At 43.2% G+C, this 26,198-nt stretch overlaps 1 protein-coding gene across 4 annotated transcripts in view; it reads left to right on the forward strand.

Annotated features, from left to right (window-relative positions):
- The window catches only part of EEA1 (early endosome antigen 1), a 1,786,886-nt gene that overhangs the window by 1,544,160 nt on the left and 216,528 nt on the right, over positions 1 to 26,198 (forward strand). The window lies entirely within an intron of this gene.

Below are 26,198 nucleotides of genomic sequence, written 5' to 3' on the forward strand. Positions count from 1 at the left end.
TGAGAAGTACAATGTCATTTGTTTACAAGACACCTGGCTATCTGTTCCATCGATTTGTGATGGGTTTGAAGTGAAATGTAATCCGGCAAAAAATAATCCAGTGGGCCGTCCATCGTCTGGTCTCCGTACCATTATAAAGCTGGGAAGAGGGTTGAGTGTAGCAGAAACTGTAAACCCGAACCCGTATGTCCAAGTGACCACCTTAACCTGGGAGCAAGCGGGGGTTCAGCAAGAAAAGTCTACTGATCTTTAACATATACTGGAACCCAGTCTTTGTGACAGTTTGTTTGTTAACATGTTAATGACCCTAATTGACAAGGTATTTATTGAAGGGTCATAACCCCCATATCATTATTTGTGGTGACCTTAACATCAGATGTTTTGATGACAAGGGTAATATGCTCTCACCGCCCTGTCTCGAGAAAAAGGCCATGTGGATAAATGATCACAAAGAGCGTGACATCCTAATGCTGATGTACATACCCGGGTAGACATTCCAGCTAACTTTACATAGATTTGAGGTTCTCAACACTCTTGTATAGACTACTAGTTTGTTTCCAAATGGGTTTCTGAATTAGTGGTTGTGTCAGTGGTATGCTAATAGAATGGTACATAACGACCATAATCTTCTGGAGCTGAAATGGAACTGGGTGGGAGCCGCTAGGCTAAAAAGGGTAATTGATACCCTACAGGTAAATCAAGCAGGAACTAGGCTTAGAATTCGGCATGAGGAAGTCCCTACAATAGTGGAGGGTCTGAAACAGCTATCCTTGGCCAAAGGAGCCTTTTTGCACTATGAGGGGGAACTGTTGAAATTTCAAGTAAAACATAATCTAACCCCTAAACATGGTGTAACTCCGACTCCACCTGATAAAGACCTGGTAGAGCAAAAGAAAATGTATTGCGCTGATATGAGAAAACTTGATCGGCTGGAGACTAATGAGAGATTTGTTATGATAAAAAAAGGAAACCACATTATCGTAACTGGTTACTCTCTTTAAGGGCCTTACGCCACCAGCTAGATGCTGATGAAATGCTCAAATCAATTGCCAAAAGAATTACCAGAGACCTTTTGGCCCTTTTAAACAATAGCATGTTGCCTTCAGTATCAGAAGCCAACTGGATTAAAAAGTTTTACAAGCTTTTTTGCCAGAAGGCTACCGAGGGGGAGTGACTCACTTTGGTATAGTTCCTCTTGTTTGACAGGGGGACCGTAAGATGGTAAGGATCCCCATAAAAAGGAGAGAAACCCCAAATGGACTATCGAATTTGATAAAGACTTTATAGTAGTCTTGAAATTAAACATGTCTAGGGCAGCTGGTCCGGATGGCCTTAATAATGAAATGCTAAAGCAAAATCCGCTATTGTGGGCTGATTTTTTTTCTCCTACTGTTCAACTAAATCTTAGAATAAAGGGAATTCCCAGAGTCTTGGAAATCTGCCCTGATAATCCCAGTGTACACGAAGGGATCTAGAAAAGACTTGAAAAACTATAGGCCAATTGCCCTGCTGAATACCCTTGGGAAACTATTCTCCTCCATTTTGTTCCGGCACCTACTTGGGTGGGCAAAAGAAGCGGGGCGCCTCCATCCGGCAGACTGCATTTGTTAAGGGGGTGAGGACTAACTTAACCTTTTTCTGCTAAATACCCTTGAGGAAAACCTTTGGGGCAAAATCTAGGCTGTTTGTGGCCTTTATTGACCTCTAGCAGGCCTTTGATCGTATCAGCAGAGAAAGATTATAGGGGAAGCTCATAGCCTGGGGTTGCCCAAGAGATCTGGTGGAGGCAATTCTGGCTCCATACTCAAACACAAGTGGTAGGGTTAGACTGTCTACCCAAGGTCAATTTTCAAGAAAAATCCCTACCTCTAGAGGGTTGAAGCAGGGTTGTTCCTTGGCCCCGCCTTTATTCAACTTCTACCTGGCTGACATTGAGGAAAGACAAGATGCTGTGCAGGACTCCCCCCGCCGCTCAGTATAAACAAACAACCTGTTCCACTTATCTTCTACGCAGATGCCATAGTTATCTTAGACCAAACCCAAATTGGACTTCAGCGACGACTCCATGAATTGGTTAAATACTTGAAGCTGAATGGTCTAAAGCGAAGTGAAAAAAAAAGAAATAATGATATTGGAACATAAAAAGGGAAAAAGAGCAAAGAGATTCAGATGGTGTGTGGGCAAAGATATCCTGGAGAAGGTAGATTCACTGCCCTACTTGGGAGTCCTGGTAAACACCATAGCACTAGTGAAAAGCAATGGTAGGAGAACATCAAACTTAAATGTAAGCGACTTCCTAATTCCTTATCGAATGTAATGATTAGGTTTGAGCTGGGGCTTCAATCTATGCCATCAATGATCAAATGGAAGACTTTGGCATTATATGCTAAATGTATAGATAATGAGGCCGCTCTTCCATTTGGTATATTTAAATACGATGACAGCCTACAAGGGGATGCTTATGTAGTTGATTGGGCGAACAACTGTAACTCCTGGCTGGATGATTTAGATTGTTCTAACGAGACCCTGTTGAGAAATCCAGGGACAGCCAAACAACAAATATCGCATCAAGAATGGATCAACACATTGACCCAGAGAGTGACAAATAAACTAGCGCTGAATCTGGAACTGGAAAGCAGAAGGCTGAATCAATTACCAAGATATTTGATAACATTTCCCTGTCCATGGTATTCACAACCTCTTAAGATTGAGGTTTAATATTCTACCAACTAGAGAAATCATGGAACAGAGAAGAATGTTCGGTGAGCTTTCCTCTGACTGCAGATTCTGTGCCCAGAGGTCCAGAATTGAGTCACTTGGACACTTAATCGTGGATTGTAAAGCTCTCTCTGGGTTGAGGATGAAGTATTTGGATGAGATATTCAAAGAATGTGAATCCCTATCTCCAAAGGAATGGTGTTCTAAGTTTCTAATAGGCGATAATAATTCTGCTATCTTAAGGATGTTGAAATGTATGGCAGAGGCTTTGGACTTCCGAAATGACATGGCTAATGGCGAATAGGAAAGAATGAAATTGGAATTGTGATTTTATGTATGTGATTTTTAATTTTTGGGCTATTAATTGGGAAAAGATATTGATGGATTGGGTCTTCCTAGTATGAAAAAATTCTATCTGGCATCACAACTTTGAATAATGAAGGACTGGTGGGACAAAGATTCTGAGAAGAGGTGGATACAAATGGCTATGGCTTCCTAAAAGAGACCTCTATAAAAATATTCATAAAATGGAGATTACAAGCTTGGTCGAAGAGGTCTGGGACACTGCAATTAAAAAATACAATTTCACATTTCCCTCTCCCTTAACGCCATCTTTTTTTAACCCTCAATTTACACTGGGTTTGGAATCTCAGGCATTTAGTAAATGGAAGCTTGCAGGCTCCACGAAACTCTGAGATGTGTTTCAGGGCATGGATCCCATACCCTTCATCCAATGTAAATTAGAACTAGGCCTGAATGAATCTGCCCATTTTCAGTATTTCCAGGTTTGCTACTGATATTAGCTCCCGCTAATAAACAGGCGGCGGCCCGGGAGCTCACCATATTCGAGAAATTTGCCAGCTCTAATCCCGGGAATAAGGCACTAATATAAATTGTATATAAAGTTCTTGCAGAGGTGCCCCCTGATCTTCCTCCACATTACAGAACTCACTGGCAGCAAACCTTGGGGGAACAAATTCTGCAACTTGAATGGGAGGGGCTGTGGAAGGATATCCCCAAGTATACTCACTCGATTCAGATAAGGGAATTCTGGTATAAGCTGATGGTTCAGTGGCATTATACCCTGGTACGTTTGCACAAAATAAAGTCAACCATCTCTTTGCGATGCTGGAGGCACTGTGGTCTACTTGGAGATTGGCAGCACATTTGGTGGACATGTTGGAAATTGAAGGGTTATTGGGCGGATATTGAGGTGCAAATATTTGGGGCTGTGGGACAGACTAACCTCTTGTTGATCCCTAAGATAAAATTGAAACTGTTTTCAAAACAAAAATGTAAAACATTTGTTATTCTGCAACTGGCTGCTCTATTGTGTATAGCACAACAATGGAAATCTAAAGCTCCACCAAACATTGCTGACTGGTTCTCCAAAATATGGAACTTTGTTGCACTTGAGCGGATAAAGTAATCTATTCAGGGCGATCATTCGAAATTTGCACAGGACCGGGCAGAAATACTTACATTTTTACACAGTGACCATAACATCGATACTGTCCTCTATCCTGGGAATCAACTGAGTTTATTTTTCTGCTTCTTTGTAGAGATCTTTTATTTTGTACCATGCTGGAACTAGGGGTGTGGGGGGGCTGATTAGGGGATTTGGGAGAGGGGGGGCTAAATTACTGTTTGTTTTTATTCGAAATGTTAATACAAAATAAGTTAACAAAAAAAAGGAAAACCTACGTATCCCCAACTCTAAGATGAGGTTCGCTGAATCAAAGTAAATGCTAAGGGTCTTGTCTAGATATCCGAAATAAGTCCAATGTACTGTGGGCAGAAACCTCGCTCTGCCCCTTACACCTAATTTTTAAGTAAACTAACAAAAAAGGGGGATGTTGGTCCAAAAGAATGAATCCCATCTTCTGGATGTCTTGATGGGGTTTGGTTCTCTTAGTCGTGCGTGAATGACTCCCTTCAGCAGGCAAACCCATTTCTCTCCGGAGGTACTCTACGTCCCATAATACACAGTTCACTGCTCCGACTAAAACCAAAGATGGTTTCTAATCCTTTCTGCAGGATTGTATGCTTTACAAAACAAAGTTCCCGATGCCAGGTGGAATGTCACCCTTCCCCTGGTCTTTCTTGGAATCTTCAAGGTACAACACAATGTTCTCTGCGCCAGGAGGTGTGTCTCCCTTCCCCTGTCCTTTCTCAGGCTCTCAAAAAGGTGCAACACAAAGTTCTCAATGACAGGCTTCTTAAAATTGTCCACAATGCCATGCAATTACTCCCTTCCTCGGGCTTCTCTGCGCCTTCACAAAGTCAAGAGGATACTTTTCCTCTCTTGGCCTCTTCACAGTGTCCTTAATATCTCACCATGGGGAATAACTCCCTTTCCCTGGGCTTTCCCTACCAATTGTCAAGTCTCTGGTAGGTCCCACTCCTCTGCTTCACTCTGTTTCTGCTTGGGCCAACTTGGTTCCCTTCCCTGCCAAGTATGGTCTTTAGGAACTTGCTCTGTGGTTTCCCTTCTCATGGGAGTGGGTCCCAGATCCATCTTCTTTATGTTTGGGTACTAGAAGCACTTTTCTCCCAAGTACCACCACAAGGAAGATGACTTGTGTGGTTCTCGTATAGTCTGTTCCAGACCCCTCTTCTTTGCTTGTAGGTACTTGGGGATGGGGATGGGGGGGGGGGCTTTATCCCAAGTACTGCCACAAGAAAGATGACTCATGTTACTCTTGTGTGTGGGTCCCAGACCCCTCTTTTTTGCCTCCCGGTGCTTGGAACCCTTTCCTCACAAGTATCGCCACGAGGAAGAGGACTTGTGTTGCTTTTGTTTAGTGTGTCCCAGGCCATTAAGCTTCTCTTGTTGCGGGACAGACCTGGTTCAGTATCCTGCAAGGTACTGTGACTATGAAGATGCTGACTGCACCTTCTTAGTTTCCCACCAGCCAGCCAGATGGCTCGCCCTACCTCTAGGGAGCCTTGCAGTGGGCTCTGGTCTGCTCAGGAACTCTGCAGTCTCAATCTTCCTCTGGGCAGCACTGCCTTTCCTTCACGTGCTTCCCAGACTTCAGGCTTCCGCCAGCTCACCTTCTGGTCCTTCTAATCTGGACTGGCCCTGGTCCTTCCACCTCCCCTCCTCCCCTCCTGGCATCCTGGTCTGCTTCCTTCCACCTTCCTGCGCCATGCTAGCTCCTCCAGGGAGGACTAGACAACTGCTTCCTGAGTCTCTTCCTTTTCTACTCTACATGGACCAGTGACCAGCTGTAACAACTAGACTGCTCATTGTGGTTCTTAAGTACTCTTCATGCCTCTGCTCCTCCTCTTCGTCCCAGTACTTATTCCAAGTTGTCTAGACCACTCATGTTGGTTCAGCGGGGCACTCTGCATTTCTCTGCGCATTTTATTTGTCCCAGTACTGGTCTTGTGGACTCCCAGTGAGTCATAGGTGTTCTTCTTTGTCACAGTACTGTCAGAGGGATCTTCATTTGGGGAGGAAGGATAGCTCAGGGGCAACACATTTGTCTTGGAAGCGACACAGGTTTGAATCCCGATCCCGCGCTTAGAAACCACTTGTTGGTATTAAGCGCCTTACAAATGAACATTATGATTATTATAATTATAATTCCTACTGTTCATCATCCCAGTACTTTCTAGGGGAATGGTAGGGTGATAGTAACTCATAGCTCTATTAGGGAAGGGGGCTGTTGTTCAGGTTGGCAGGATGGGGTCTAGGGTCAGGTGATTGGCCTGTATAACATGTTCTCTCCAGGTCATCCCTAGTCCCATAGGGGGATTCCCACACATGTGATCCTCGCCCTATCGGGAGTGGCACACCTCCCTGGCCGCATGAGAAGGGGCTCACCCTAGGAGAGAAGGGACAAGATCTGAAGATATGTGACAGTGGCTAGAAAGAACACTGTTGAAAAAATGCCTTCCATGCATTCTCCCTCTCCCCCCTTGAACCACCCCATCCCCTTGAACCCTCCTCCTTCCCCTCTCCTGGCATTTCATATTAATCAGGGTTGTGACATTACTGCTTTCAATCTGCTCCAGTGTTTCATTCCACTCCACACATCCATGTCTTCCATTACAAAGGTTTGCTGAAGCATTATGTGTGGCCATTCTAGCAGTTCATGGCTTTCGTTCTTAGAAACCCAAGCCTCTGTGCATCATTCCTTTAAAGCTGGAGGTCATTGTTGTGCTCACTGTCTAACTGATCAAATTAAGGCATTTTTGGTTTAATATTAATGACTGTTATGGTACACATGCAAACTGGTTTGTTTTAGGTGCTTGCATGATAGGTGCCATTAATCAATTTAACACTTCTAACTTTATCTGCTAACATTTGAACGGGTGATCTGCTTCTCTTCAGCGGGAACTCAGCTCAGTGGCTTCTTTTAATTAATTATCGCCAGTTCTGAGCGTTTGTGCACATTGAGAATATCACAGTTCTGTTTTAATGCAAAGTCAGACCCTCTTCCACAGTGAATTTCTTGGGATGCACCGGTTACACCTAAGGCAGTAGTTTAGCAAAGCTAACTCGGGGACACTCCTCAACACCATGAAGACCTGAACAAATTTACTAAATCAGAATGAATGTTTATAAATGGATTCCTCAGATCCCCCAACTCTACCCATTATCGGTGGAGTCCCACCAGGAACTGCTTGTAACGCCTTTCGCTCCACTCAATATGCACATCTACCAATACGCAGGTGACACGCAGCTCTACCTAAAAATATACTCCATTACAGACATCCACCAGCTTAAGGCCTACCTCACATTGATCCAGTCCTGGCTTTTCAGTGCTTACCTGAAGTTCATCCCCATCAAGACTGAATTCCTTCTGCTGACCAACAACACGGAACACGCTGACATCCAGACCTGTCTATCTGAGGGCCAAAAGTTGCAGGCCTCTGCATTAAGCAGAAACCCTTATGCGTTGGTTGAATGGAAAGCCATTGTAGAGTCTTCATGGTGGGCACAATGCAATCAGAATGCCTCAGCCTTTAGCTGATTTGTATAGTATAGTTCTGGACCCTCTGTAGTTTAGAGAAGGATTTGTCTGCAGGGCCCAAATGAAAGTTATTGCTGGAAACCATCTGAGGCATAACTACAACATGAAAAGGGGAAATGCTTTGGCATGAAAGCGCAGAACAGAAAATCCTATTGCTCAGCTGTAAGCAATGGAAGGCACTCCTCACATCTGCATTTACTTGATGATGAAAGGAGAGCTTGTTGTGATAGATGACCCGGAGGTTGCATCCCTATTGATTGGGTGTGGCAATTTGGCTGTTGGGAAAACAAACATTAGAGAGGAAGGGTTCGCAATAGGGGTGCTCAAACTACCCAAAGTATGCCCAGCTAGAATGTCCAGTCTTTCTTATTGAGTTTGATCTGACCTGTTGGATATCTCCGGTTTTTCCCAAGGGTAAAACCCCACCTTGGGACCCCACGTCAGGGAGTGTAACCAGCTAATCAGAGGTCTTAAGCCATTCTAAAAAGGTTTGAGGGCCTTTACAAGGCACATCTTGCTTCCTGCTTCAATTGGGGCTTGTGCATGGATGTTGGTATAGGAGTGGATATGATCGACTCACAAACTAGAGGTTTAACGTGCTTTTTCGCAAGCTTAGGAGAATTCCGGAGGAGTTTGTTAGTTGTTTGTGGTGTTTGCTGATTCCTATTTTAATGGTAGCATTTCATAAGGAAAGAGTTCCTCAGAAAAAGTATGCAATTTAATACCTTAATAGCCTCTATCATATTTCGGCCAACTTTCCGTCTGTCCCTGACTCCGTCTGCAAGCACTCTTTGGCACTAGTATTTGGTTCTATTTCCTTGACAGAATTGTTCATAGCGGTCTCTGATTCCCATTTGGTAAACGCCTCTGCCTAAAAGAACATTTTGTGTGCCTAAGACTGCTTTGGGGTACACCTACATTAATGTGTGCTTAAAATTGTTTTGGTGTACCCCACCACCTACACAATTCATGTGTGCCCAACACTGCTGTAACCTTTTCCAAATCCTGCAAACTTTACTTGTGCCGAACATTGATTTGGCAAGTAGATATGGAGTTCTCACTGCTTTGGCCTTCTGCTGGTCTGGTGTGCTCCTCCTCCACCAAGCTCTACTGTATTTGTTGAACTATACTTAGACACTGTTATCAGTTTAATACTGCCCCAACCTACCCTGTTGCAACTCCTAGACCACCGCCTAACTCAACAAATTTGCTTTTCTAACTAGCCTCGAGAACCTTTTAGTATTGCTCCTGAGTTTCTACCCACCTGCCTTTTTATGGGCACGAGTTTGAACTCTGTAGTACCTCATTGTTAGAGCCTTGTGAAAAATCTCTAAAGCTCAACCTCATAGAGCCTGATTAAATCTGGGCAGGTAGCTTTGCACAAACGGTCTTGCTTATACCTCATGGGGCCCACCAGTGGGATCGCATCCTTGGTTGGTATTGGGTATTTTATTTTTAAATATTGTTTATTGGTAAGTGTATATTACCATAATACAGAAGTCAAGCTAGTGCTCATATAATAAAATTAAAAGTAAACAATAACAAAATAAGAAGGCATCAAACATCGCATTGTGTACATTAACACGGGTAGAGCTTGGTAGGCATTCACAATTGCATAACCCATATATGGAGGTGTAGTGGGGGAGGACCTGTCATCACATCCAGAATCAATCATGATGGGCCCATGTTACAATTTCAAGACGGGTACTAGTTATGTCCCCACACTAGTGTGTGTGGAGGAACCCTTAGGAGTTCACGGGGGCCTATCATCAGATAGACTAAACATTGTCAGGAGGAGTGCATTCCAAGCCATATGTTCTCAGTGGGATCCCAAATACCTTTCATCATGGGTCTGTATCAAATTGTAGTTTCAGATGCACCCCATACCTTGAGGTCACTCCACCAAAGGTGATATTGCGGGCCTCCTTTCTGCTTCTATGCCATGGCTTTTTTCCTCTTAGCTAAAACACCAAGCCAAGTCTATGAGTGTGACCACATGTCTATTTTTATCTGGCCTGGAATAAGTGCCCAGCAAACATTCCATGGGAGACCACTGGTATCTGCTGACTCCTACCCTTATGCATGCCAACTCAATCTGGTGCCAAAAGGCCCGGACCTTCAGGCAATTCCAAAACCTATGTAGAATGTCTGCATGATCATTCCAACACCATAGGCATTTGGTTAACGCCTTAGCATCACATTTAGCAAAGCTACTGTGGTTAATGTACAACCTATATAGCAGGTTAAGCTGAAGCAGGTGGGATCTGGTGTTGCGCAAGACCTTTTTGACAAAACATAATGCGTTGTCCCATTGTTTATCTTCCAGTACCTGCCCCAAGTCAGTCCCCTATAACATTCTCAATTTTGGATCTCTTATATCCCACATTAAACAAAGTCCCATACAGCCAGGATATAGGCCTCCAGCCATCCTCAAGCACATATAATAAAGTCAAGAGCTTAGTAGGTTTATGTTCCCCAGGCCAATCGGGCAATTTGCATTTTGTAATCCACGCTTCAGGTACCTTAAGAATTGACCTTTGTGAAGCCCCTCCGTTTGTAACAAATCTTAAAATTCCCTAAACATCCTGTTCTTGTGCGTCTCCCCATGAAGTGAGTCCCACCTCATCCCACCTCCTGGCAACTGTCAAGTCAACAACATCTAAGCATGAGTCTACCATCATAGGCATGTGCAGAGAGTATGGGTTCCGCAGCCTGAGCACTTTCATCGATCTCCCCCATACCCGTCTTCCTAATCTAGTCATGAGTGTAGTTTTCCCCAGGTTGGGAGGAGAGGAGCAGGAATGTCGGGACAAAGGGAACAGATTGTCAAGCCAAGCAGGGGTCCATGTCCCAAAAGTGAAACTAAATGGCTCTCGGGTGGATGGGAAAGCGATTGATGCAGCAGCCAGAAAAAAAAGTGAAGGCCTGCTGTCTTAGTGTCATCCTTATAAAGAAGAAGTTTGACTTTACCCTTGGCAAACTGTCGAAGAACTGCCTGTTCCCAGGGTTAAGTTACTGTATCCAGAGAGTTCCAAACACTACCTGGGATTATAAAAACAAGGGCTTGTTGTAAATGGAGAAACAAAGGACAAGGAAGATACAATGGCACTCTTCCAAACAGCAAATGGCTGACATGGTGTAGCTCTCCATAAGAGGAAACAGAATTATGAAAGCATGCAGTAGTGCTTGCAGGAGAAGCCAGGAAAATAAGCTTGCGTCTCAAGCCAAGGGTTAGATCTGGTTTTAGCTATATACATTAGCCACCCTTCTGGGAAGGATGAATAAATCGCACAAACCCGCAGCTGGGTCTCACACAGAAATGAGGGGGTATGGCCATTTTCCCTTAAATGATATCCATCATTCAAAAACCTAGTCTAGGCACCAATAGCTATAACCATACCAACCCAATCATGATTTCACATCACTGTCTTCTAATTCAGGCACAGTCTTCTCCAATTTAGTTTTCTTGATCTACAAGGGAGTACAAAACAGCACAACGTGTGGTATTATGTGTTGGATTAGCAAATGGAAATCTGCCATTTTATTTTACCTCTACCACGTAGATGGAGTTAAAAATAGTAAATTGTCCCAAGAAATGTTTTAATATTTGTTCCCTGTGTTATGGAGAATTCTCTGTTTAGGCTGAATTTCCTAACCTAGTGAGTCCCCCAGCAGCTTTGCTGGATTTCTGGAGTTTGTTTTTTTCTCCTGCCAAGAGTGAGACTCTTTTTCTCCCACTCTTGGACATGATTTAGGGTGTTCCTTTGACTGTTAATGTGTTTTATGGGCTATGGGGTCCTTTACTCCATAGGGTCTCATGTGTTTTTACTATGTGTGTTACACAGCACCCTCCGTGCAGTGACACAGGGGTGTCATAGTGACACCCCACCATAGACTCCATACCCTGGGACTGACTACTGTCTCCCAGGGCATGTAAAGTCACCATTGGCTTTACTAGTCCCAAATTATGAACAGAATCCAGTACAAAACATCATATTGTGGACGTACTGGTCGGGGAAATTCGATTGCCCCGGGGTCTGTTAGTCGAGGGGGCACGTCTCCGTCCCCCCTGATCGGGTTTTGGCTGGTGGCAGTGGATACTACTTTTTATATTCGACTGCGAATATATCCCTATGGGATTTTCCCATTGTTCGAGGCTACCAACTTTAATTATTTAATTCTCATAGCCTCGAACATACCGCCGGTTTGTTTATTTAATATTAATTCGCCAGTTGGTATTTTTGCCAGGACTCGATTCTAAAATGGCGTTTGTGTTCTCTTCTGTGACTCCAACCCAAGTCGAGCCCTTTGTTCCACTTTTTGGCGGGCTTCTCCACAGAAGCCTCCAAAAGTGGTGCCACTCTGTCTGGGTACCACAGGGGGTGTGGGAGGGGGTTTAGGCACCCTGGACTGAGTTACCTTGGTAACTCAAGTCGCACTCTTGTGTGATTGGCCCAAGTGGTGAGCCGGCCGGCTCACCACTTAGCATGTTTGATTGACAGCTAGGCTGAGTGAATGGGGGTATGCTGCGTAAAAGCAGGGCTTTGGGGACTGGAACTTCAGAAGTCGCCACAGGACCTGAGAATCCGACGAGGGAGAAGCTGAGCTGACCTACCACGACGACACCACCGGTGGAGCCCTGCGGAACCGACTCACCACTTCCCGACGACAGAGAAGATCGCCCGGCTGGAGAGGCTTCTTCCCCTGACTGGTGGGCACAACCAGTTTACCTTCTTTTCCTCGCATCCCAGGTCGTCTTGTGGTCGAATTGCCCGTGCCAAGCACCCCGGCAACCGGATCGCCACTTACCACTGGACCGCGAATAAAAGGACCGCTCCTTTTACCTGAGAACTCCGCGGCTGGTTTCTTCCCTGGCAGTGCAACAGACTCCTGTCTTCCTCCCCGACGAGATCCTCTCTTCCCCCGGACGAAGCACCGACTTGCATCCGCTACCAGGAACAACTGCCCCCGCTGGAGCATTCTCACCACTTTAAGGTACCGTGTCCGCCAGGCCTCCCTTTCTAAAGATTGCTACAAGGTAATAATAATCCTTTAACCTTCTGGACTGGGCTGGCCGCCTTGACCATCTAATTGGTCCCTTTCTTCAGTCCAACTCTTTCTGAACCTTTTCAAGACTGTTGTGCACTTCAACCGTGTGACCTTGGACACATTTTGTTCTGATCCTCTTAAAGTGGATCCGGCCTTCTGAACTCAACTTCACGGTTTTACTTTGCCTTCCTCTCTTGTTGTGTTCTTGTGAAAGTGTTGGGATCTGTTTCAAATTATACTTGCTTTTCTCTCCCTTTTTAAAACGAATTATTAGAGTGCCATCTGCGTTATGCGCTCACCGCTGTCTGAAAATAAGTGGGGCTTTACTTAAGAATTGTCTAATATTCTTTTAAGGGAGTGTATATCTTTTAGTGACCGTGTTTTTGAACTGCTTAACATTAGTGCCTGTGTGTTTTACTAGATGTGGTTTTAAATAAATAATTATATCTCTTTTACACCAAGCTCTGGTCAGTGTTTACTTGTTCTACTGTGTTCTTTTGACCTATTGTGAATACTCTGTATACTGCCTAACTCTTCTTGTGGGAAGTCTGACTGCTCAGCCACAGCTACCAAGTGAATCTGTGTGGTACAGACAGCTACCAAGTGGGTTTACTGCCAAACACCTATAGTCTTAAATCATTTGCAGTGGTCCCAGAGGGAACTGCACAGGTTTCTGCCTAACACCCTGTACTGAAGGAAAGCACACATGCTTCTCTTCAAAGCTGTGAACAAAGATTTTCCATGAGTCCATTGTAAGGCAGTGAAAAGGTGGGCTTCCCTGCAGACCTCACCCAGCGTTTCCCGGCATGGCATATATGGTCAGAACTGACCCTTTTCTGCATTTAAAAAAAGTGCAGCATTGCTATGCATCACCATGGTACATTGTCCATTTTCACTATCAATAGGATGTGCTTTGCTATTTGTCTGAGTAACCTTTGATTGTGTGTTTGCAATGATGCATTTTCTGGAGACTTCAGGGACGTCATTTCACCAAAATGCCAGGGGTAGCGGAAGTGACATCACATGACCCTTGGCTTCTGATGACATCACAGGAAGCGATGGAACACAGCCTTTCACCCCTTGACAAGACAGGAAGTGGCATCGCATAGCATTGTTCCTAAGTAAACTACGAAGAATATGGTTACAATATCAATGTAATGTGATATACATTTCATACAAGAATGGATCACCATATGTATCGTTAATATCATTGTGTATAGGCCCATATTACCAAATTACTTTAAATGCAAGCAGATGTCCAAGGCCACATGATAATGATATGTTATTATATAGCACACATGCTTAAGCGCTTTATATAGACTAAATACACATACAATATCACCCCACCTGTGTTGGTACTCATTTATCAACCTCAGAAGGATGAAAGGGTGAGTTGGCCTTTCAGGGATTAGAACCTGCAGATCACACACACATTGCAGCAGCGAGCGGTCAACTCACTGAGCTATCTTACCAGCTATACTTCTCTTTCCGGCTATAGCAAAATGAGCAATTAAATATATGAGCTTTCTCAAAGTCAAAAAGCAAGTTACACTCTGTAGTGGACACCATTAAACTAGTGAGTTTTAACAGCAGGTCAGTTAATCTGCAGGTCTGGTTCAAAGTCTTACACTTGTGGAACCCCATGTTTTTCCAAGAGGCCTGAATAAGAAATCCACCCTCTCCAGAAACAAAGAGCCACATCACACTGGGCACAGCCCATGAGCTCCAATAATAAAAAGAAAAAGATGTACATTTTTCAGTCGTTTTTTTTTTTTTTTAGGGTAGCAAGGGAGACCACAGGGGTAGCAAGGGAGAGCTCAGGGTTCGCAATTGCGACCCCCAAATGACGCCCCTGGGAGACTTGCCTGCCATCGCAACTTTTAGATTAGGTACCCAAAACATTCTTATCAATTTTATATATCTTATATATCCAATTTTATAAATCTTATATATCCAGAGTTGTAAAATAATTGAGAATTTTAAGATTAGGCCTAGATTGAGGAGAACCCATGACCCTCTAACCCTTAGCATCTTTATTACATGTGGTAAATATGTTGATGTGTGGCCTATTAAAGGCCACACTGATTAGGTAGCCTCTAACAGCAACCAGGTGGTCCACTGGTTAGACTTGAATCAAGATGTTGTGATACCTCTACCCCCTGCTGTATGACATTTTAATACCCGTTTGTCTTGGTAATTCCTTCAAACGTATACATGATTCATTGCTATATGCAGTAAGTCTGTATGTTATCAAACTTCATTCTGCCCTTAGGAAAATAGTCCTCTATACCCTGCTATGATTTTTATTTTTTTTATTGCAAGGCAACACACCTCACAGCTTAGGCTATTGGAAGTTCTTAAAACTTGTGTCTGAGAAATGTGATAGTTAGGTGCATTTAGAGGTGGTTCTTGCCCTTAGGAAGGAGAGGGAAATGATGGAGAGCAGGTGGTACTTTTTACTGAAAGGAGCTACCCTGGAGTCCCTTTTGTACTGCACTCCAATATAACAAAGACTGCAGGTACAGTCACTTAGGGGGTTATATGAAATTGACGTCCCAAGGATTTGGAGAATTGACCTTAACCGCCCCTGTGCTGTGGCTTTAGATGTAGAAACCTCAATATCTTCAGCCTCAGAGTTTAGCCTTGCTCTTGATCCACAAATGGTTCGGAAGGGCTCACGAAGGACAGGCTATGGATTGATCTCTTGAAGCAAGAGCCAGTGATATTGGGTTCTTTCATTCCTAAAGAAGTTTATGAAACAAATAGCAGCATGATATTCCTGAATTCTGGCAAACCTATGACATCATTTTGCAAGAAGGGCTACATAGGGGACCCAGCCATCTATCAACCAATTTCTCTGTTACCGTCCCACTAAAGGGTATGGTAATGTCCTCCTGAACCAGGTGGAATCCTGGTGTTTGGAAATTAATGTGCTGTCCCCTCTCCAGACAGGTTTCCAGAGGAGGATTGGGACTATTGACCAGGTCTTTCTTCCTTAATCTCCTGCTTTAAAGGTTTGTGATATTGAAACACAGGCACTCTTTGTAACCATTGGTGATCTTAAAACAGCATTGGTTCTGTTTCTAGAACACACCTTTTGAGTGCATTGAACACAATGCCTTTTCCATCTGCAATGCTCTCTGGTATGCAAAACTTGTCAAATGATAATTCTACAATTGTAAGATGTGGGTTATTAGGGCTAATGTCTAATATTTCCCTGTACGAAAAGGGAGTTAAACATGGTTGCGTTATTGCTCCTTCCGTTTCTCTCTATTCATTAACAATCTGGTGGAGGAAATCACCACTCTTACATCAGATATGCCCAGTTTAAACGGCGATGCTTGGGACAAACTGCCCTAACATGGAAAACTCCTACTGTCCTTCAAAAACAGCTAAATAAATGCCATTAGATGACCATTTAAAGGGAAGGTTATGAACATCTGCAGGACTAAAGGGGTCATTTTCTAAATGCCTGGCCTGGTAATAAGTGGTGGGAAAAGTAGGAGTAATGGTTATCACCACTTCTACCCATGCAGGGGATTTGGTGGAATGCCAAGGTGGGTAAGTAAGGTGGAGTGAGTTTTGCACTACACTTACCGATCTGCCTTGGCAATCTGACAGCATTATTGCCAGTATGATATTCTTATGGGGGGTAATGCAGTGTATTTCTATGGCGTCTGTCTGCAATTACCAAGTGGTAAAACCATACTCATTCCATAGGAATCAATTGTAAAGGCCTCCTGCAATCTTGAATTGTGGGGGGGCCTTTACCCTTTTTCTGAAACCGAGTTGAAAAGTGAAGAGCAAAGGCAAATTTACCTGTGTTTTTCTCTTCACTTTTTTTCTACTCCATTTTGGAAATTACAAAAATTGCACAAAGGGGACCTTTTGCAATTAAGTACTAAACTCCACAGTCCACTCCAGAGCAGTTTACAAGAATTATAAAATGGTACCAAGTCAGAGGTCTGCAACCTGTGGCTCACCAGATGTTTCGGCTATCTGCTGATCCGTCACAATTGACTTTACTGGTTAGAGCCGATAGGATTGTAGTCCAAACCTTCTGGAGATCCAAATGTTGGGACCCCTGCCTTGGGGGTTCTCTTTAGTAAGGGCTGATATGGCACTCTGAGACAAAATAGTGACATGATCAGAAAGTACTCTGGTGATTAGGCTATATCTCCAGTTTATGACCGTATACATAGTTCAAGTCATTACAGCAGCTTTGTATGTAGATAAAATTATGGGTAGTTTTGTTACCAGTGATCATTTTTTGAGGGTCTTTTGGTGTTAAGTACTAGCACTCCCAATTGACCTTTGCATTTTAAACTGGGCAACAAAGCAATAGCGTTTGGATCTCTACTCAAGCCATTGCAGTATTGGGATACAATTTGGAGGTCACTTTTCCCTTTGTAAATTTAGAGAAGCCCTGTTGATGTTCATACCCTTTGCTGTGGGTGAATACCGTCTGAAGCATGGCTAAAAATCTTAAATTCAATTATGTTTGGGAAACTCCTACCTTGATAAACAAGCACATGAAAGGGATAATTATGGCAGATTTCCAGAAGTAGTACTTAAGGATTTGAATTGGTAGTTGTGGGAGAGACGGTGTGCAGGGGTTGCTCTTAATATTAATAGTTATTTAAAATTTGAAGGGTATTCACCTATTAGTGTGTACAAATTGGTTACCGCCTTTTTAGGGTCTTTGAATGTGAGCTGTCTTAAGGTAGGTGTGAGTGTTTGCACATTAACCGAGCATGAACCAATAGTTTTCACTGTGATGTTTTTTTTCTCCAAAGAAGGTGTGGTTAATAATATCTAGATCCATAATCTTATATAATTTCCATTTGCTGAAGGATTGCACACACCATTTTTCTTTACCTATACTTAATCAACTGCTTAAATGTGCAAGGACCTTTGTACGTCTATATTTGTTACTTGCAGTTTCAAAAGATAGACCAATTGTGTTATATATGTGAATACCAGCAAAGAAAAAGAGGCCCACCTGGTTTGTTTACAGCCCTTTCTGGCCGGATTTACATAGAATACAATCTTATTGTAAACCGTGTATACAAGCTTCAGGCCATTAGATGCAAAACTCTTTAGAAACACACTTCCCTGGCTTTACCTCCTTTAAGTCCTCAATGTACCTCACTGCTCTGTTTCTTCTTTTCCACTAGCTGGATAGAACTGAACACTGTACCTGTTTTTATAGTACCATGTCATGTTTGGGATTCTAGAAACGCTTATAGTTTTGGCGTATTTAGTTACTACTTTAGTACCACCTGTATGTGAGATAAAATGAGTATAGTAGATATGTAGAGAGCAGGGTTTGCTGATCAGAGACTGATCTAGATCCTGGGTGTAGTTTGAATGCACTTGCCTTGTGTGTCCGTTAGCCATTTTTGGGTCAAGCGGGTGGTACTCGTGCTGGCGTAGGTATATTAGGATCAGGCAGTGGATGTGCACTTAGGCTGGCTCCATCGTCAACCATATTTAACCATCAACCATGACAACTGAACATGACCAACGGTAATTGACCATCCTGAAATATTACCAGCTATTGTCAACAATTTCCAATCCTGGTAGACCATCAACATCATTTCAACCATGGCCGTCCATAGTCAATCCCATCACCAATCATGATCAGCCATCAATGGCTTTGGTCACTCATCTCTGATAATGGTCACCCTTTGTCATCCCATCAGCAACCGTTGTCTTCAATTGGCAGCCATAGTGATCCATCGCTGACTGTGCTTGATGTCACATGTGTAGGATTGACGGACATCACAAAGTCAAGAAGCAGGGTAACAATGGTTTATTATTATTAACCAAAATACCAGCAGATTGGGTTAAATGCAGCCACAAGGTGGGTGTTCAAACAGCGGGTGCAAAGAAAATAGGATATCATTGGATCGTGGTTTCCGGGGTTTTAACTGTCCCTGCATTTTTCTTTTTTCCCAATGAAGATTTCACTGTGGATTTACATTATCATAACAGTAGACTTGTTTAATCAGTGTAACAGGAGTACAGAAAAACGGATATGGACCGTTGCACTAACCCTGAATCATTGGTACAACCCCATGTCCCCTTTTTTCCAAAAGGAAACTGGGGTGCAAGAGGGAAAATGTGTAGTTCATATTCCATGGAAAAAAAGACAAGTAACATCAAAGCAATTGCCTTCAACACTTTCAGTATGTGTATTATCGCTATATCAGGAGTCATCTTCTCCTCAAAAACATCCCAAAAGTCCTGCTCACAAACTGGCAATTCTCCAAGCACGGCTCCAACTGAGTTAACCTAAGTCCCCTCCTCAGCCAAACATTTTGCTGCTGAATCTTCCTGCTCTAAGGATGTACTCAAGAAATGGTTCCCAAAGCAGTGCCCCATACAGAAGTGATGGCTACGTTGCCTACCCCTTACCCTGTTTGCATTGAGGAATCAGCCTGGTTCAGCTCACCACCTAACTCCTCATGAGTTGGTGACTGGACACAGCATGTGGGTACCCCTTGCGTCTCCCACTCAAATAAAAAACGATGCTCAGAGTGTAGTAAAAACATTAGAGGATGAGATGCATGATTATTTGACAAATACTACCACTAGTGTTTCTTTTATTTCCCAACGGATCAAACGTCGGAGGGAAGGATCGAAGAAGATTGAAGAAAACAGCCAAACAGTTGATCCTATAGACTTGCTGAAGCCACCTAGTGTGTACCCTGGCGACCAAGTGCTTGTTAGGAGTTTTGTTCGCACTTGGCATAAGCACTGTTTGAAGGACCGTACCTAGTAGAGGGGGTCACTACCACTGCTGTAAAACTCCTAGGAAGAAGAGCTTGGCTGCACTTGAATGATATAAAGCTTTACAAAAGAGACCCTTACCCCTCCTGCACCCGCTGACAGTGAAGCAAAAGAAGAAGTTCCAAGCATGCAGACCAGATCAGCTACCAAGAGCCAACAAAGAACAGATGAAGGAAAAACAATTTGAACTGTGGATTATTCCCAAGTTTAAAAGGAAACGAACAAACTTTGCAGTGTCCACAGAACTATACCTATTAGGCTAAAGTGACCATGCTTTGGAGAAACAGAATATAAAGACAGCACACAACACTATGTTGCCTATAAAGTTGTACATATTCTTGTATGCTGTTTTCACTTGCGTAGTTCAAGCTTACCCAGTTCTAGTGCGGCAACACGTTGATATTGTCACTTTTTTCGGAAATCCTAAAAACAGTCCTATTTTTTTCAGGAACATCATTGCAATAATATTACAATTATTGATGTAAAAAAGTGTGGTTTATAAAAGTGGCCGAAGCTGAACGATTGAATTAAAGAAAATGGGAATCTTCCAATATGTAAGATACACATTGGTAGCAAGAAGACAGCCTACTGCACATAATACAATTTGACATATGAATTATTTTGCAATACTTCTTGTAGCTACATTTTGTACAATATGTGCTCTCTTTATTTCCTTATGCTTATCGCATTTTGTGAAAAATGCTTTACAATTTAAATGAAGTATCCAACAATGAGACATCTCTTTCTGTCCTAACAAAAGTACAAGTGATATTTTCCCTGAAATTTCCAAACAAATTAACCGAATTAAAAGGGATGTTGGAGAAGATTATCAGGATATAAACACATACCTTGATGATGCAGCCCATTTAAAAAATAACATGTGGTACCAGCACATGAGTGAGATGGGGAGGAGAACGTCAGATAAGAGCTGCTATGTGTGTTCTATCATCCCTTATGCCATGAGCTCAGCCAGAACATTTATAGCAAGAGAATTGCCTATACATGAAGCAAAGTATCGCGGCCATCTTGCAGCATGCATGACAAGAGGACAATGTGAGGGAAATGGGCAACCTTACAATGTATGTCGGAGGACGTTCCCATATGAAGATGCATATATAGAGACACAGAAGATGGAAAAGGACCCGAATTGGAAGAGCAGAATGCTCCTGTACTCATTTAGTGGTCTGACTGGAGGAGAGATAAGGATTGTTGAACAAGAGAGACTGAATTGTGCAGATGCATGGGGCACACCAGGATGCTGGGAGACAACTCAGCTATTGTTATATGGACAAGTATCCACCAGTACAGGATGGGAAGCAGGAATGTTGGCATGCCGTGCACACTTATTGATGACAGCACCAGTAAAGGTAGTGCAAATTGTGAATGAGTATACATTATTCAGTAGGACGGCAGTGATATTTATAGCCATATTCCTGCCAGGACAGGGTCATGTATGCCAAGTTACTAGCATGGGTTGAAGATGAAGCAGGACCTGTATCCATACTGCCCATGAAGAATGTGACAATTAACAGAACAATAAAAAATGTAATGTGATTAAAGAAGCATTGAGGACCATCAGACTCATTACCCTCCAGAACAGGTATGTCTTGGATTTAATTACAGCAATGGATGGAGGGGTGTGCGAAAAATTGGGCCTTCTTGGTGCACCTACACACCTGCCAACGATGGAGAAAATGGAACCCTGACATAGGCAATAACTATACTGTCAACTCTGTATACGAAAATGGTGGAAGAAGTAGATGAGACTGAAGATGAAGATTGGTTTTCATCTCTATTCTCATGGGTTCCAACCTGGTTGGCAAATGCCTTCAGAATGTTGGGAGCAATACTTTTGCCAGTGTTGCTGGGTTTCCGCCCTATAAGAATAATTATAGGACAATGCAAGGAGACAGCAAAGAACGCTATTGGAATGAAGATAATTATCGACATAAATGGTGTGACTGATGAGCACACACTGACTGAAAACAAGGCCAATGAGCACCTGAACAAAAACTCTCTGGCACCCCAGGAACCAAGTTCTGCCATCTCAAGGATCATAAGAACTATGTGCGACGTTGGGTTTACTGTTCACCAACTGGGGAGGGCTGATATGACCTGGAGTGTGGATGAGCACATAAAGAACAGAGGTGACCGTAGGGGGGTGACGAAGGTATGGATTCAAAAGAAACCATTCAGTGGAGAAAAGGTGAAGAACATTGAGGGTGGTCGCGGAATCGACCAGAGGGGGGGAAATGTAGAGAGGCATATGTATACGTCATTAGGCCCCACCCCTTCACCTCCGTCATATTGGAAGAAAAATAAAAAGACACTGTGCCTGAAACTGGGTATCATCCTATTACCACATGGAAGATATAAGGAGCGTTATGCACTCAGACAACCGTACTGAATGTACCCTCAAACTGATGTGGTAGAAGGCAGTCTGCAGACATCACTGGACATAGAAGAACTATACATAAAGTCTGACATGTGTAACGTGATGTCATGAAGAGAAGACACGAGGGGGCACTGAACCGATATACTAATATTTAAAGAATGAAGATATGACTGTATTGACAAAGTGAACATACATGCTAATACGAAGAAATCATATACACTGAGAAGATGAGTAAGCAGAGATGCAGTAGATGCATATTTACGCGGAAACGCAAGGTAGATGAGACATATAGAAGCTTGCTAAATGTAGGAAATATAATGCGAGTAAAGTAGCCATGAACGTCGGTTTGGCATACTAGTAAGCAAGAAGCCTCAATGAGAAAAACCAAGGCAATAGAGCCGACGGGCACTGCAATACAAATTCGTACAAGAATAAAGAATATTTGTTTGGCTTAAGATCAAGGATGCCGCAGCAAGAGGCAACTGAAAGGCATGAAAGGAGTTGAAGAGGATAAGCCACGTACGCAGGACATATTTCTCTTAGATTAAGCAAAGGAGTCAACATTTGCGAATGCCAAGTATTGTACAATCAAAGATGCAGAAAGCAAATGTAAGATGGAGCAACCAAGTCTCCAGAGACCGAAGAGAGTAATAATACACAATATAATTGAATCATATAGCACCAAATAGAAGGACAGAATGGATAAAATCATGGTCTCCTCACCAGAAAACAAGACCTATTCATGAAGCTCCAGATGAAGATGGCAATTTACCTTTACTCCCTTTAAATCTCCAGAGAAGGGAACAGTCAGCAAGGCCAACTGCAAAGAACAAGCCTTGGCTTAGGGCTTAACTGATGAGAGACGGCAGGCTAATTAGCCACGTGGGCAGTTGTCTGACGGTGTTCCTCACACCTGCGTTTAGTTTTGCTTACATGTTGCTAACAGCCGAATGTCCAAGGTAGGAGGAGAGGGCCAACCAATCATGAGCGCCTATCTAGTGATGGACTATACATTGTAGCAGAAGTCAATCCACTGCTGTTATTCTGCTATTATCTGTATTATACGTAGTTCGAGGTAGTTCAAGGCGTGCCTACCAGATGATAAGGGGCAGCCAATGATGTTAGTAACACCTATGTACACTATAGTTATATATGCTTCCTTAACAAATCTCTCTGTCCGATAGGTTTTGACTGTTTGCCACGTAGGATGACATCATAGCTGACGTACATTGAGGTATAAAGCCTCTTGTGTAACTGAAATGTGTGGGGAGTGTGTGAGCTGTGATTTGTTTTGCTCGCCAGGTTTCCCTACTTTATTGAGCTGATAATAAAGTAGTATTTTGCCATATTCTTTGTCTGTCTGGTTATTTGGGCCTGAATCAGTTATTGTGGTGATCCCATCCAGCACTTGGAATTTCCCGGGTGCTATTGCACAATACAAACAAGGAAAGTCTGTTACATGTTATATTTTGAATTTTTTGAAAGTATTAGTACAATGGTAAATCACAATCCACAATTTGCGCCTGGCCAGGGGTGAGGGAACAGAAGGGGGGTTCTGCTGTTTATTGAGCTTGGTGACATTCTATGTTCTTTTTGAGTTTTGGGGAAAAGTTCCAGGGTTGTGGTGGGTGGGGATGAGGAACAGCTTCAGCCATAAGGATAGTTTTGTTTTGTTTACCTGCACCAACTACCCAGAAATGGTATATTATATCAGAGATGGTTAAGATAGCAACATTTAACATAAGGGGATTGAATTCCTTGAATAAGAGTGCAATGCTATTTCGTTTGTTAAAATAGAAACATATGGATAATATATTGATAAAAGAAACCCATTTGATGCTTAAAGACCAAACTTGACTCCATCATAAGTGGTATTTCAATTCTAGGGGTCAAGTAAAAGAGCGGGAGTAGTGATTATGCTGCAAAATGGTCTTCCCTTGCAAGTGCAGTTTGTTGATTCTGATTGAGAGGGGAGAGTTGTCATTTTAACTGGACAGCTCTGGAAAGAGCTGTTACGTTGGCATTGATCTAGGCACCTAACGTTAAACAATGTGATGTTATGCTTACTTTATGCCAAAAGTTGTTAGTCAGCCAGAGGGTGGATTCCTATAGGGGGAGATCTGAATATGCTGATGTTGGGGGCATTGGATCAATTGGTGAGTGCTCGACGAAAAAACCAAATGGCAACATCAAACTTAATCGAGAGATTTGCTTCCTTGGGGCTGGTTCATGCCTGGCAGTACAGCCACCCTTCTCATGAAGAATATCAGTTTTTGGGGGGCTTTGGGAATGGGTTCTGTGGATCCTCAACCCCAAAGACTGTGACCTCATTAGTACAAACCTTCCAACCGGTGGGGCTTTTCAGAGAACCAGGGGAGCGACCGAGAGATAGAGAGAGCTCTGCAGTCTCTCCTTCCCCCATGGCATCTTCTCTTCATACTGGTTTCTACATACCTTTTGGACTACCTAGCCTTTATAACTATTCCAGATTCTTGTCCTCTCCTCTGGGCATTCATAAACCTCCTCCTTTGTGTCTTTCACTGTCTGCTAAGAACAACGACCTTCATCTCACACACGGCAACTGATGTCATCATCTCTCTTTGGGTCCCAATCCCTACTCCTAAATGCCAATTATTACTAACATCTTTTGACTACCACTCGGGAGTCCTCAGGTTATACCCTCCTACTTGACATCCTTGCCTCTCACCCCCTTCTCCTGCTCTCTCACCCTGTGGTGTTGTAACATCCTGCCTCACCTCTTTGGCTCTTACCACCTCATCCTATTCGTTCACCCTGTGATGCCCTGACCTTCTCCTTTGCCTCATTGGCACTCACCAACTCCTCCTGCTCTTCATTACTGTACCCTCCGTAATCCCCTCTCTTTCCAACTTCTCATCTCTCCCGCTTTCTTCTGTCCCCAGCCTTCATTGAATGCTATCCTCCTGCTTTTATAGCCTACACTAAGCCACTGGATCTGGGTCCTTCACATCATTTTCCCTCCTCCCCCTAGGTAGGATTCCCAGTGAGGGTCCCCGCGTATATTTGGTAATTCAATAAAGTTTGGCATTGGTTGTTCTTGGGAATGGTCTAGGGGCAAAACAAACATATACAAGGCCTGTAAGCCATATTGTATTGTAGTTCTTCCCCTCTAACCTACCCCAGAGCTGACTGTAATGAATTGGGAGTTCTGGTGTTTTTAGTGTGTTGTTCAGAAGCTGAAAACAGTCTAGAAAAGTTGCCTGCACAGTTGGTTTTAAATATTCCGTTGTGCAGGGAAAGTGCAAGGTTGTATGCTCGGTACAAGACAAGACTCTCCTGCCAGGTAACGATTTTTTTTACTTTGCTTCCCATTTCGAGTTTTCAGCAGTCGGGAAATCACAAACCAGCAACATTGTATCAGTGGGACTGTGAAATTCACTGTATGTCTCACGGCCTTTATGAAATGATACTTTAGAAGTATTGGAAAATGGAACAAATGTAGCAACATGTTTGCTATCATTGCTGGGTGCATAGAAAGCTTTCCTCTTAAAGGGAAAGCCATCCAGTTCACTGTCAGAGGTTTGGGTCTTCTTACATGGAACTTTGGGCTCCTGGACGGAGGGGTGAGTTTCTGGAGGTTTTTGGGAACTGTGGACAGAAAAAGCAGATGCAAGGTGGTTATAAGCCTGGCCCTCCCCACTTAGTTTTATTTGGGCACTTCCCTTAAGGGACATCATTACAGGCACACATAGGCTACAGTCGTGGAATGAAGCAGGATTGTGGGAGGCTGCGAATTATATAACAATATCTCAACTGCACGGATTGATGAATATGGGGCAGTTATCAGTGTTCTTATACTTGCAGCTGGGGCTACTTAAAGAAGACAGGTTGGGAGATAATCTCAGGAGAGAGCTTGCACCCTTTTAGAAAATTCTCATGACCCAAGGGAATAGAAGAGGCAGGATTGATATGATGTATAAAGCCATATTGACTGCAGAACTACACAGTGCTTTAGGAGTGAGTTAGCAGTGGAGGATGGATTTGGGTAGGTGCCTGGATGGTGATCTCTGGAGTGCACTATGCCTGCCGCTGGCAATATACTCAGTTTGTCCCGCATGTAAACAGAAAACAGCCAATATCATTGCAGAGGGTGTGGAGATGTCAGTACTTATTGGCACATGTGGTGAACATGCACACATGCCATACCTATTGGAGAATTCAGTACACTCGATCACATGGTCCATGGTTCTCTTTTAGCTGCAAGAGTTAAGCTCCTG

This window comes from Ambystoma mexicanum, chromosome 12, assembly GCF_040938575.1.
Source record: "Ambystoma mexicanum isolate Mex_15411 chromosome 12, UKY_AmexF1_1, whole genome shotgun sequence".
Taxonomy (NCBI): Eukaryota; Metazoa; Chordata; class Amphibia; order Caudata; family Ambystomatidae; genus Ambystoma; species Ambystoma mexicanum.